The 14789-nt window shown below is 38.0% G+C and overlaps 1 long non-coding RNA gene across 7 annotated transcripts in view; it reads right to left on the bottom strand.

Annotated features, from left to right (window-relative positions):
- LOC109499079 overlaps positions 1–14789 on the bottom strand; it is a 283874-nt gene that overhangs the window by 100310 nt on the left and 168775 nt on the right. The window lies entirely within an intron of this gene.

The following is a 14789-nucleotide window of genomic DNA, read 5'->3' as shown; positions in this document are numbered from 1 at the left end:
CTAGTGATTTTCTGCTCTGTAAACTCTACCCATCTGATAACCTCATTTCCTGTCATAATGAGTGTTGACTCAAATCTATGCCACACTACTTGTGTCATCTCAGGATCTACATTGGAAGTCTTTCTGTCTTCATTCTCTCTCACACTTTCTCTGGAAGTTACTTCTCTATGTACCATGACTATTTCCACTATTATCTTCCCTTTAAAAAGAAAAAGCTCGGGGTGCCTGGGTGGCTTGGTCAGTTGAGCATCTAATTCTTGATTTCTGCTCAGGTCATGATCCTAGGGTCATGGGATCAAGCCCACATCAGGCTTCACATTCAGTATGGAGCCTGTTTGAGACTCTCTCTCTCTCTCTCTCTCTCTCTCTCTCTCTCTCTCTCTCTCTTCCTCTGCTGCTCTCCCCTACTCATACTCTCTCAAAAAGGAAAGGAAAGGAAGGGAAGGGAAGGGAAGGGAAGGGAAGGGAAGGGAAGGGAAGGGAAGGGAAAAGGAAAGGAAAGGAAAGGAAAGGAGAGGAAAGGAAAGGAAAGGAAAGGAAAGGAAAGGAAAGGAAAGGACAAAGAAGAGAAGAGAAAAGAAAGGAGAAGAGAAGAGAAGAGAAGAGAAGAGAAGAGAAGAGAAGAGAAGAGAAGAGAAAAGAAAAGAAAAGAAAAGAAAAGAAAAGAAAAGAAAAGAAAAGAAAAGAAAAGAAAAGAAAAGAAAAGAAAAGAAAAGAAAAAAGAAAAGGGACGCCTGGGTGGCTCAGTCGGTTGAGCACCAACGTCACCTCAGGTCATGATCTCGCGGTTCTTGAGTTCGAGCCCCACATCACTGATAGCTCAGAGCCTGAAGCCTGCTTCGGATCCTGTCTCCCTCTCTCTCTGCCTCTCTCTCTCTCTCTCTCTCTCTCTCTCTCTCTCTCTCTCTCTCAAAAACAAATAAACATTTAAAAAATTTAAAAAAAAAGGAAAGGAAAAAGAAAAAGTTCTAGTTATCAGGCTCATACTAAATGCTCCAGGACTATCAGAAGGTGTGAGTGAATATTTTATGCAGACAAACCCTCAATATACCCTGAGCTGCCTTCAAATCTAAGTTGCCCTTTTTTTAGTTAGTTGGACCAAGCAGATATAATTCCAGATTAAATCAGGGGCTCGAGTGGAATAAAAATTGTTGTTGAAAATAGATCCGTTTTCTCAAATAACCATACTCAAAATAATCACATTACCATTCCCTCTCCATATTCTAGTGATGCTATGAAATACCTTATTTGCTGATAGACTTGATTGAAGGGCCATCTCTTCATTCAGAGGGGATTCAGTGTAAAGAGGATTTATTGCATAGGTGTGTTCAAGAGGCTCTCAGAAGATACAAGAATGTGGGGCTGTCATAAGCCCAAGGAAACTCTAGCTGTTTCCACTGATAGAAGGGAAATTGACAGAAAATTGTGGGGAACAACACAGACCATAAGATCCTTGAAAGGAATGGAACTATGATAGAAGGTCTTGTTATGAAAATAAGAAGTCAGCTAGGAAATAATTGCATCAGTGAAACTTTATAACCTCAAATGAATATATAATGTTATTGACACTCTGTAAGAACCAGGAGGCACTTCTCACAGCAGTTGTCAACATTTCTTATGCTCTGGGCTTATTGCTTTTCTGGCCCCTTTCTTAATCAACTTGGAATTTGTTTAATAGACATTTATTGAAAGCCTATTATGGACCAGGCACCATCCTATCATTTGGGATACAGGGGTGAACACAAACAGACACAACTTTGCCCAAACAGAGCTCACAGTCTGGTGGGACAGACTGAGACTACATCTGTCAACCAGCCATCCAATCACGTGTAAAACTGAAGCTGTGTTAGTGCCATGAAGGAGAAGGAGATGGTGTTCTAAGAGCATATAGTAGGGATTGGGCTGATCAGAAAAGACTTCCCTGGGCAAGCAAAATTTCATCTTAAAACTGAAGGAATAATAGTTGTTAAGTGGGTGAAAATAGGGGCAGAGAGTAGGTGATCTTGTAGGCTGAAAGACTAGTATGTGCAAATGCCCTGTGGAAAGGAGGTCACATGGAGTATAAGGGACTGAATGAAGGCTAGGTTCACTGAAAAAAGAGAGGAACCCCACACATGATGTGTGTGATGGGCAGGGGAGTATGGAGGAACCAGACTGTGCAGGACTCTGTCAATCATGTTCTGGAGTTTTGTTTTATTCTAAGAGCAATAGGAAACCTTTGAAGAGGTTCAGTATACTGAACTTCTACCACACAATTCCACCATCATCCCAGCCAGCACTTTGTGCATTCCATGCAGCATAGTACCAGACTAAATCTGGTGAAAGAGTAAGAAAGCAACTAGTGGGATCTGAACAAGCTTAAATTACAAATCCCCAATCAAGATTCCTGTAGACAATGGGAAAGCACAACAATGAACCTGAAGCTCAAGGCAAAATTCTGTGGATCAAAGCCACTTGGATGTCATTTCTGGATAAAATCCATAGAGTTCCCACAAATCACGGCTCCCAGGCCTCCCTTCTCCCAACCATTTAGCCATTTGAAGATTTTCTTATGTTCCGGCCCTTTGAATGCCCATCACAATTGCAGAAGTAAAATGACTGGTAATAAGAAATTGATTTAAGGTCTTCCCTAAGGTAAAATAATGATTCATTGACGTTTGTAGCATTTTATTGTAAGTGTGGTGGAAATGATTATTATCTTTAATGGTTAACTGAGTAATTGATTATTGATAAATGAGTACTCTATTCAAGCCAGGATCCATCTTACATCACCTGGAAAAGGATGATGTTCCTACTCTTTTAATGACCATTAAGTGGTAAATAAGGAAGTGGAAATGTTTCATAACTTACATATTAAGTATCTTTGGTCATTTAACCACCTCTACAATGAGAGCAATAAGGCAGCTGGGGGTAGGTAGCCGACTTAAGGAAAGATCAATGACTGTTTTTCAGAGTTTTATTGAAGGTGCATTATAGATTGTCTTGCTTTTAACATTATTACTTCATTGAATAACGATATATGAGTAGGCTACGGGGAAAAATTAGAATACAGCTATGCAAGGTTATCTGTGTGACAGGATGAGAATTACACAGTAAAATGGCCTCCAGAGAAAATTTCAATCCCACTCTCCACTCTGTACCCAATACAAGTGGGGTTGGCCACTGGGAAAACAGCAAAAATGAATGAAGTTTGTCTTTGTGCTGTATCCACTCCCTTTCTGCTGCATACCCGTTTATCTTCCCATGTCTTTTAACAGTTATCCACCTGAATTCCTATACTGCCCTCCTACCACCCAGAGTTCACCCCACAAACAACTGCCACATCTCACTGAGGCTTATAATTCACACAAGTTTCCCATGTGCCATGATGATCTCTTCTGCAATCACAATATTTTATTCTAACTCCCATTCCTTCAGTATTTTTATCTCAGCCAAGCCTTAAAAAGAAAGCAATGCAATTTAACTAATGTATTATTTCCATTTGATCTACTTTGTTCAGGCTTCATTTTAATAAATATGCCATTTTCATATTTATCTTTGATGAGAAGAATTTCAGGCGGTTAAACAGAGTGATATGAAGTTTCGCGGGACTATGTATTTGGGGAAAGGTGGAGGAAACATAGGTGCACTATGTATTGCTAAAAGTGGTTATCAGAGAGAGGATTAAATGGTGACCTTGAAGTTCAACAGAGCTGGGTTCAAATCCTGGCTCTCTCTCTTACTAGCAGGGCCACTTCTAAGTCTGAGAGTCATCTGTGAGGTGGGGTATTATGGTCTTATGAGATTAAAGTGGGTAGTACAAAGAACCAAATTATCACTAACATTTTTACATGGATAAATGGGTTACCAAGGCATTCTAACCAGTGTGGACTACTGATAATTGTCTGATTTTTCCTGATAATCTCAAGGAAGAATTGAGTGGGCCAACCAAGAACTTAATAAGGAACAAAAGGCTTGCCTAGAGTTAGAACATCTGAACATGACCATCCACAAAACAAACAGCCTCTGACTCCAAGTCTAATCTAACACTTAGCTTGAGATCTATGAATTTTTAAAAGGTACTCTCTTTGCTTTGGCCTCAGTCCCAAAAGCAAGGGTATTAGTACTAACCTATTAACACTTCAAGATAATTTGAGAGCTCACTCAACATCCAGATATTTATGTCAACCACAGAATGATTCTAGGTGAAGTAGGATAATTTTGTGCTTATAGGTCATGATGATACAATCACCAAAAGACCAGGTGTTGTTTTTTTTTTTAATACTTTCGCTTATGCTGGTATCCAGCATATTTCCACCTAACATATCTTCTGATACTTTAAAATTTGCAGTATTTACTATTCACCTAGCCCCTAGCAAGTAAAAAAATCTTATTGCCTCCTGTCCTTTCCTCCTCCTAATCCTAAACTCAGCAACAATGGCTGTGGCTTTGGTCTTTACTTCACCTTTCAATCACTCCTGAAGCTCATGGTAAATAATGAGATAGTTTGATTGGGTTTGGAAAATATTGATTTAGTACATTTCTCTAAGATCATTTCGGGAAGAAAAAATATTTATAATTTAATGTTCCAAATATGCCATCTTTTTTAAAAGTGAGAGGAGGCAGAATCTAGCCATAAATTCATTACTTCTAACCCCTGACCCCAAAGCTTCAAGCCATTCATATATCATAGAGCAGAGTCAAAGTTCAGAGTCCCTTTAAATCATACATAGCAGTTACTCTCCTAATAGTCTATTGAAAAGAGCCACCAATCTACTTTAAATGAAAGAAGTCCATATTTACCACAGCCCCACTGCTGTGCAGTTTCTGCACTTCAGCGAGAAAAATACATGGAGAAAGCTGGAGGAGTGAGGATGTTGGCAGTCATGGGGAGAGTGGATAAGCATTGCATTAGGTAATTGTATAACACTGCATTTCCCTCACTGTATTTACCCAAGGCAGTGATATTCAAATTGTGTCCTTTCTAGCCCAGGGATTCTGCAGAGCTGCCCAATGCAAGATCCAGGGGAAGGCAAAGCAATGAGGTTTAGGGGATATCCTACAACTGGAACAACTCTGCTTTTATCATCTGGCATCCATATACAAGATCATATAGGAAAACATAAGAATTCTATTTCTAAGAAATATTTGGGACTCATCAGTATAAGGTTCTAGAGGATTACTGGTTTACCTCAGTAGCCAAAAAATAAATAGAGAAAAAATATGCACCATGTTTTTTGAAACATCTTTATAAATTACTATTCTTTGTTTGTCAAAGATGAGATGATAAAAATCATATAAGAATAGCTATGATGTATCAAGTGCTTATCATGTTCCTAGGACTATGATAAGGGCTTCACATTGATAAATTTTGTAACAACACAAAGAAGCACGATATGTTATGATCTCCATTGTACAACTAGGAAAACCCAGGGTCAGAGAGGCTAATAAGCTGTGTCCAAGGTTACACAGTCAGAAAGGAATTAAAAGGGAAGGATAACTATTGAAACAACCTCAAATTCTCAGTGGCTTAACACAGGTTTATGCTCATTCACATATCAATTCATTGATGGTGTTAGGTAGATGGTCTTTCACTGTGTGATTCAGGGACCCGGGCCTCTTCAATACTGTGACTCTCTCTAGAACTTCAGAAGCCTCTGCTGGATTTCTGCATCTGGTCACCAGACAGATAACAGGGAATCCAGTATTGCATAGGAGGTTTTTTAAGAGCCAGACCTCAGGGATACATAATTTCTGCCCATATTCCTTTGATCAGAACTCATCACAAGGATGTGTCCAACTCTAAGGGAAGTTGGGAAAATGTGGTCTGGCTACATGCCCAGGAAGAAAAGGAAACTGGTTACTTGCCAGTCTCTACCACGATGATAGGGCCAGGATTCGAACTCAGGAACTTCAAATCTTCCAGAGCCCTCTACAATATGCAATTAACTGGTCTCCAGACATAAAATAAGCATTATGAATCATGATGTCTAGGGCCATTATTTCAGATTTGGGATAATCCCTAAGATCATTGCACATGTACATTCATTCATCATTTATTCCTTCAAAATGTATTGAGCATCTAGTATATACCAAACAGATATTCATTCATTCATTTATACAAAATTTTTGAGCACTCAGTGTTTGCCAGGCTAATTGTTGGGGCAGCAGCAATAAATAAGAGAGAAACAATCCTTCTCAATGTGGAACTCACATCTAAATGACATGGATTGTATTTTACACATAAGGCACTTTACTACTTTCTACAAAATTCATGCACCACCATGTGCTTTGTGCCCTTTCAGCTTCTTCCACTTAGCTTCAATAACGTATGAGAACACAGGAAAATACATGTGTTCTATTGAGGATATCTGTTGAAATTCCCTTGAAAAGGCAGAGATCTTACTGCGTCTGTCTTTGTATCTCTGGTACCTGGCACAGCATCTGGCATGTGAATAAATGCCGGTGTCATGGACAGAGCAGTAGACTAGGAATTGTGAGGTTTAGGTTTTGTTCTCGTTCTGTGGCTCACTTCATGCATCACTTGTGTGTGTTTCCTCACTGCAAAATGAAACACTTTGAACAGAAGTTTTCCAGGTCCCTTCCATGTCTAAAAAATATGCTTAACAATTTTGAAGACATGTAGTCTAATGGAAACTACATGAGACCAGGGGTCAGCAGAATAGCTCTGGTTCTCCAGTTCCTAGGAGAAGTCACCCCAGATACCTGGTCCTCAGTCTATTCACTGATAAACAAATTATTTTGAACATTAAGAGTATATTTTCAAATTCTATTCTATTAATATCTATATTACTAATGTTAGGCACCAAAAGATCAGGTTCCTGCTTCAGAATTTGATTCCCTAAAGATGAATCCTAAACAAGGATCTCCAAAGATGTGAAAAAGGCAGCACTCCTTCCCTGTGTAGCAGGATTAACTTTCTCTCCATACCTGATCATTTTAAGCATCTTTTTCTTTTCCCCAAAATTCACAACCATCCTGGTGTCACCTTCCTAGTTAGCTCAGTTTACTTGACTAATTCATTACTTAATAGTTGCATTACTATGAACTCTCAGCTTTCCTCCACCGAAATTAGAAACCATGTCAGAGCAAAGTGATTCATAACAGCCTAAACAATGAAGCTGTCTCTCTTAATATTTCCATTTATCATGATGTCATATTTATTTAAGGTTTCAATCAAAATGGGAAAAAACATAGTCTTCATAATAAGGAAGAAAATATTACTAATGCTCTGGAAATCAAGAGGTTATGGACAATTAAAATTCATGAAATGTTTAATTTTAGCAAAAGTTAATAAGACCTATTGCTAATGAAACCAATTCTATTTGTAATATTGGTTGGAGAGTTAATGAAATAATACCTGTGGTGCATATGAGGGCCCTGAAAAGAAATGTAGATGACACAAGATATAACTATGGTGATTTTACCAATACACAGGGGATGTAAACATCTATCTGAAAATGTCTACAACTATGAAAATAAACATAAATCACAAAACTAGGGTTCAATTGTTTCCAGGAGGTAGAGGGAATTCCTTTCTAAACTAGAATCAACCATAAGTCAGAATCAGATTGCTTATAGATTCTGTCCATAGGCTAGAACATGGATTTTGGTCTGGGTGGAGGCAGGGGGCTACAAGCATTCTATAGTTAAGAATGGAGAATTAAAAGTCTCAAAGCCAAAGGTTTGTGATGCCTTCATTCATTATTTAAAAATAAATCTTTTTAAAATGAAAGACTGCAATTCAAGCATTATTTGGTCCCAGACTAATATTCTCCAGGTTCGCTTTACTGGCTGCCTGTGAGCCTGAAAGATGCTATTACTCTCTGGCCAGCAATGGCTGTGCTAACTCTGAGGCCCTGAGGGAAATGGAAAAGTCAACAGCGGTAAGCACATCCCATGTGCATCATTTTTTCTCTAAGTACATAAATCCTGCAGAAACCAGTCCCCACTCTTGTATCTTCAAAGCCACACTCAACAGAGCCTTATTCTATGATACCTGATAGGAAGACTTGGATAACTTAGTTTCTAAATCTGTGGTTTCCTAAGTGTGAGAACAAAAATGATCAAGCAGCACATGAAGAGAAAATATTAAAACTTCATCTCCTTAGTTTTTACTAGTACATAATATATGGATTGTGACTAATACATGTGTATATTGAAAAATATTACATGCCTTGGAGGAATATAGTCAGAATCTCAGCAGGAAACAGAAGGTATCTTCAAATTAAATAAACTGAGACGAGTTTAATAGAGGAATAACTGGCATATGTTTGGAGCACCACATTTTAGTAAAACCAACAACAAAGGATACATTCCAAACAAATAACTGCAGGGAGGGGAAAAAGGAGGGAATGGATAATAGAAACAAAAGGAGAGGTATGAAGAGAACCATGTGACAAGAGCTGTAGCATTTGGGAGAGGAAACTAACCCACAGCCACTGAACAAGGTGTGAGTCAGAAATAGTACCCTGTCCTCACTTTCTCCTATTCTCCAGGTTTCTTGCCAAACCCACTGGAAGTCAGGATAAAAGAGCCCATTGAAGTGGTCCATATGGACCTCCCCATATGAACTGGAGAGGTATACAGAAGCTATCCATAGAGGATGTGTCCGTCCCCAGGTATTTTTACAAATAAGGCTATTCATTTGTATAATCAAAAGAGTTAGGATACCACTGCTTTAAATAATTTCACTAGATTCCACGACTATGTTAGGAAAAAGCTAAGCTCAGAACGCTTAGCTATACTTAGGTTCAGTGGTCCATAATTAAGTAAGAAAGTCTGTTCTGCACAAGGGAAGGGAAAGTGTAGCATTTGGGCCATGTTTATTCTATCTCTGCTTTGGGTTATATCAAGCTAGTATTTACTTCACTGGATTTTATTTTCATTCATCCACTCTCATTCATTTATCCATTTGTTGTGCCAGGCATTGTACAGGTGCTCAGAATACAGATATGACCCCTGGCCTCAAGACTGTATAAGTTTATAGAAGGAGACAGACATACAAATAATATGTAGAATAGTATTGTAATCATGCTGAGAAATCAGAGCAGGTTATGATGGGATTACAAAGGAAAAAATGGTCATTTCTATGAGGTTGGAAGAAGGTCAAGAATTGTAAACATTAGTTTGAGAAACCTAAAGGAGAAAACAGACAACATATTCTAAGCTAAGGAAAATGACTCAGTGATTTCAGAGAATGGAAATATTTCAACACAGCTGAGATTCAGAGTAAAAATGGGGAAAAACACGCAATGCAGCTGGAAAGGTAACCGGACCAAGACTGTAGAACCTGATTTGCAAATCTAGAAAGTGAAACTTGTTATCTGAATGATTTTCTATTGAGTGCTTAGTTTGACCAACTCCACCTCAATATATTTGGAGCAGTTACCTTAACTGGAAAATAAAAACTATGGTCATATGCTATCACACAGAATCAATTGAAAAAGTCATTCTGAACTACAGTGTTAATAGCTACCATTATTTTATGGTGAAGGAATCAACATTGAAAAATATGTCCTAAAATGAGTTTTGGATGCTTTAAACACTGTTTCTTTAAGGTTATCTAGACTACTTCACGTAAACCATGTGGCTTAAATAACCTAGCTCTGTAATTAGAATTAAAATTTATATTATCAGCTGGATATGTTAATGATAATCAAATACAGTCTAATTAAGACAAGGCATTAAAGATACCTCTTTCCTTCTTACAGGTTTTCCTACCTATTGAAATGAAGTCTTATTAAAAGTTCTCAGTCTCACCACAAAAGTTGCAAAGCCCAGACATTTTTCATGGACATCAGATATTGTCACAATATTATTATCCTGATGATCCAACAGTTTCCCAACTAGCTGACCTATATGGGTGTGAGAGCATTGGCTTTGGCATATTTTATTTCTGAAAACAGAGGAGGCTAATTAATTTGCCCTCTCTATGCTGATAAGTACTAGTACAAATAAGTCTGATTTTCAGCCTTCCTCAATCACAAAATATCTATTAATTGTATAAAGCAGTTTAGAGAGTACATTGGCTATTTGACAACTCAGATGCACAAAGAAATTCAATAAAGATGGTTTGTAAGGAACAATGGAGTAAAGAATAAATTCTGAAAGCACTGAAAAGTCAAAGTTGACCTCTTAAAGGAGTACATCAAATGAATGAACAATAAATTTTCCATAAGGCAAAAAGCATATTTTATAAAGCAAAATTGTCTCCCCTGAATACTCAACGAGGCACCTAATGGGCCCAATTCTTTTCTAATACAACTTTCACAGAGTGAATCTGTTCTTTCCCCAACACATCCACTGGCACTCATATTTCATTAGGTTATTCTCAATCAATATTCTTGCCCTGACTGGCTAAGGCACCACAAACAGGGAAGCATTTGGAGGACTTGCCAGCAGTTGGGTCCTCCTGAGGACAAAGTAAAGTGTTTTGTTGCCTCTTCAGAATTCCAAGGCAAAAAAAAGGCAGACACCTTCCTATCTATAGTTACTCTTTTTGAGACAAGCTGGTAGAACTTCTCATTATAGAGCAAATCTTCAACAAATTTCTCTGAGGGGTTTTCACAGTTTACATTTGAGCTAAAGGAGCTTTTACCAAAAAAAAAAAAAAAAAAAAAAAAAGCTACAGGAGCTTCTAAAGGTCAGAATGATTAGGTCCAGCACCCATCCCAAGTATCAATGGCTATAAGTACTGGACCACCCTGAGCCAGCAGAAATGCAGGGGGAGGTGTGGCAAGTAGGTGGTGAGATCTCCTCTGCCACTGAGGAGATCAAAGCTCTCTTCTCAAGAAACCAAAAAGAGCCAGGAAGAGGATAATGATGTCGTAACGAACCTCCTAAAACTCCCATTGCCTTCTTTCACCTGCATCCAGTCTCCATCACAAGGAAAATAGTGAGAAAGATCCCCAGAGTCTCTTCATTGCCTTTCAGTTATTCATCCTCATTTTTTGCTGTAATCTATGAAATCAGTGCAACTGAAGGAGTTGCAGATGGATTGATTGTGAACTGATTTATGATCCTTATTGCACCAGAGAAGTAATTTTATGCATATAACTTCTTTTACAATTACCTCCACATGATTTCAAAGGAGTTCACTGCTTATGGGAGGAGGCCATCAATACGTGACACTTGCATATTCATTCATTTCAATCAGAGATTTTTAAAGACTCAAGGGAATAGTTCAATGCCATTGAAAATTACTTTCTCTTTCATCATGTTTCCCCTATTTTTTTTTTTCAGAGAAAAAAACATATGGTACAATCACTGTCTGTTCTTATTTTACTTAATTTTACTTTTACTTTTAAGCAATTATATTTAAGAGAGTTAAAAAGAGAGGCTGTGTTTATTAAATGCCAGCTATGTGCCTCAAACTGTGCTAGCCCATATTTACATGAAGACTTATATTCTTCCCAAGGTAATAATTACTTTGCCTGTACCACTAGAAAGAAACTCATAGACATTATAAGTATTTGCCCAACATCAAACAGCCAGTAAGTGTCAGACAGGCTGATGTTTGAACTACTATCTGGCTAACTGTAAAATCCATTTCTTTCCATGACTTCACATTGTCCTCAGCTTTGGGGGATAAAACTCAGTATGTTTTATATTTCTCCATCTGTGAGAAGGTTTTTCAGGGTTCTCAAAAATAATCTTAGACTGTTTACTGCACCCCAAAAGTCTTGTGAAGCACACATTCTTAATGCTATCTTTTCCTTTTTTCTTCTTTTTTTTTTTAACATGTGTTACATGGGGGAGTTCCTGGTACCTACCAGGATCTGGGGACCATGTGTTCAAAGCATTGCTTGACCCTGATAACTCAGCCAAACTAATGCTACTTCAGGGAAGAGATCATAAAATCACTTGGCTTTGGGACCTTGTGTTGACCAATTTTTCCCAAAGTTTAATTACATATAACATCTACACCATTTTCCCATATCTGAATGGTACTGAGAAATTATTAAGTTACTGTGTTTTAATCAATTTTAATATAACTCTATGAATATTTTCTTATACATATTAAATACATATACATAACTAGTAAAAGGGAAAATGTCAGTATTGCAACCAAAGTCACACTTGGGAAGTGTGGTTGTTTTTTTCCCATTTTTTTATCCATTTGTATATGTGTCATTTGTCCAGGGTCTCATGATACAGTTTTTATTCATTCACCCAAAACACATGTATTGAGCACCAACTGTATAATTGACACTGTCTGGACACTAACAGCCGTGTGGAGAATGGTTTGTGCCAAGTAAAGAATGAAAATATGGAGGCCAGACAGAGAGCTTCTGGGTTATTATAGGAACCTAGGGAGAGGTGAAAGGGCCTGAATGAGATCAATAGTAATGGAAAGGAATGGATATGTTTAAGAGACATTTCAGAGGTAAAAATCAACAGACCTTGGTATTAATTCAATTCACAGTGGTGGTTAGGAAAAATAAAATGTAAAAATGAGCCTAGGACTATTTAAATATTTTAGGTACAATAAATTTTTAATACTTTTTGTCTTCTTTAACAATCTTAAACACAACTGTAAACTCATAAGGAATGGAGAAAATGGTGGGGGGGGGGAACCGTGCTTAAAACCAGATGTAATATTTAACATATTTAGCAACCTATATGGTACTGGCCACCAAGCAATTGGAAAAAAAAAAGGTGCTTAAAAGGCCCCAGAAGGCCTCCTTCTGAACTCCAGGAGGTAGAGTCAGGGGAGGGTATGAGAAGGGGTTACATGTGGTAGGAGGTCCAGGGTATAAGCTACTTACCCAGAAGTATGAAAACATTTCAAGATTTTGCCAGTGGTTGCAAAACTCTGGATTATCATGCCTACTTTAATCCCTGTAGTGGCCTCCTCAATTCTCTCAGGTGAAGTCTTTGCTGTAGTTCCCAAGGTCTGGACCATGCACTTCTCCAGCTTCATCTCAGCTCCAATCCCTCATCTTATCTCTGCTCCCCAACTCACTGAAATCCCAAGCTGCAAAGCTTTCATAAATGCCTCTCCTGAGAACACTCATCTGTCCTTCTTCCAGCGAGCTCCTAGTTATCCTTCTGGGTCCATTTGGATGTGGTATCTCACAGAAGTTTCTCCTGACCTTCCATACCAAGACAGGTTTTCTTTTTACACACAGTAAGTACTTTGTTCTCTCCTTCATAGCATTCAAAAACATTGGGTATACATAATTTGTTGGATAATTATTGGGTTCTGTTTGTCTTCTATATTAAACTCACTAAGCTTTATGAAGGCAGGAACGAGGTCAGCTTTTTTCACCATCCTTTTCTCAAAACCTCACATAGAGCTTGCTATTTCAAAGATACTAAAAAGTACCCCAAATTTTTTCCTCTGTAGGAAGGGAGAGAAGACAGTGTCTATTCACTTACTATTGTTAAGGGGAGGTTTGGGACATTTACATGAAAATTATCATTTCTAGAACTCATATCATATCCAAGCACTGACTTTGGAACTTAATTTTATTCCATTTAAGTTTCACTATAAGTCTGAAGAGTAGGTATTATTCTGTTTTTTAGATGAGGAAGCCAAGGTTTAGAGAAGTAAAGAAACTGGCTCAGCATCACTCAGCTAATAAGTAGAAGAGGAAGGATAAAAAATTCTGCCCCACTGAATGCAAGCTGGTGCAGCCACTCTGGAAAACAGTATGGAGGTTCCTCAAAAAATTAAAAACAGAACTACCCTACGACCCAGCAATTGCACTACTGGTATTTACCCAAGGGATACAGGTGCACTGTTTCAAAGGGACATATGCACCCCAATGTTTATAGCAGCACTATCAACAACAGCCAAAGTATGGAAAGAGCCCAAATGTCCATCGATGGATGAATGGATAAAAAAGTTGTGGTATATATATACAATGGAGTATTACTCGGCAATCAAAAAGAATGAAATCTTGCCATTTGCAACTATGTGGATGGAACTGGAGGGTATTATCCTAAGTGAAATTAGTCAGTCCGAGAAAGACAAATATCCTATGACTTCACTCATATGAGAACTTTAGAGACAAAACAGATGAACATAAGGGAAGGGAAGCAAAAATAATATAAATGGGGAGAGAGACAAAACATAAGAGACTCTTAAATATGGAGAACAAACAGAGGGTTACTGGAGGGTTTGTGGGAGGGGGGATGGGCTAAATGGGTAAGGAGCATTAAGGAATCTACTCCTGAAATCATTGTTGCACTATACGCTAATTTGGATGTAAATTAAAAAAAATTCTGTCCCACTACAGCTTCCCAAGGTTGGTTATTGAACTTTCCCTGGCACATGTTGGTGTTATAATTATTGCCAGCAGACAACAGATAACAAGAAGGTAGAAGAATTTTGCTAGAAGCTTTTATAGTGAAAAGGGACAGCTGGTGGCATGACCTGAAGTGAGACCACCCAAATCAGCCAGTCATAGAGGGACCAAGAACAGTGGTTCATAATATACTATATTACAGTAAGTGTGTTATAGTAATCGATGTCTATAAAATGGTGACTTTAATCTAGCAAAAAGATTTATTTATTCTCAAGGAATTCTGTTTAATAAAGAAGTATGTATATATTTAAGAAGTTTTTCATTAAAATCAGTTCTCTTTTTAATGTTGTTTTAGATATCTGGGAAACGTATCTTTTCCAAAAATGTTCTCCTCTGTCCAGATCAATATGGCATTGTAGTGCTTCCAGACTAGACCACACAATGGGCTCAGAATGTTTAGTTCCCCTCCGAAGGTAAAGGAGACATAAAGATAGAAACCTAATCCATTGATAACCAATCTGATTAGGATGCCTT

The sequence above is a fragment of the Felis catus genome, chromosome B1 (assembly GCF_018350175.1).
Source record: "Felis catus isolate Fca126 chromosome B1, F.catus_Fca126_mat1.0, whole genome shotgun sequence".
In the NCBI taxonomy this organism is placed as follows: domain Eukaryota; kingdom Metazoa; phylum Chordata; class Mammalia; order Carnivora; family Felidae; genus Felis; species Felis catus.
Note: the sequence above shows the minus strand (reverse complement) of the source record. Positions and strands in the feature narration are given on the sequence as shown.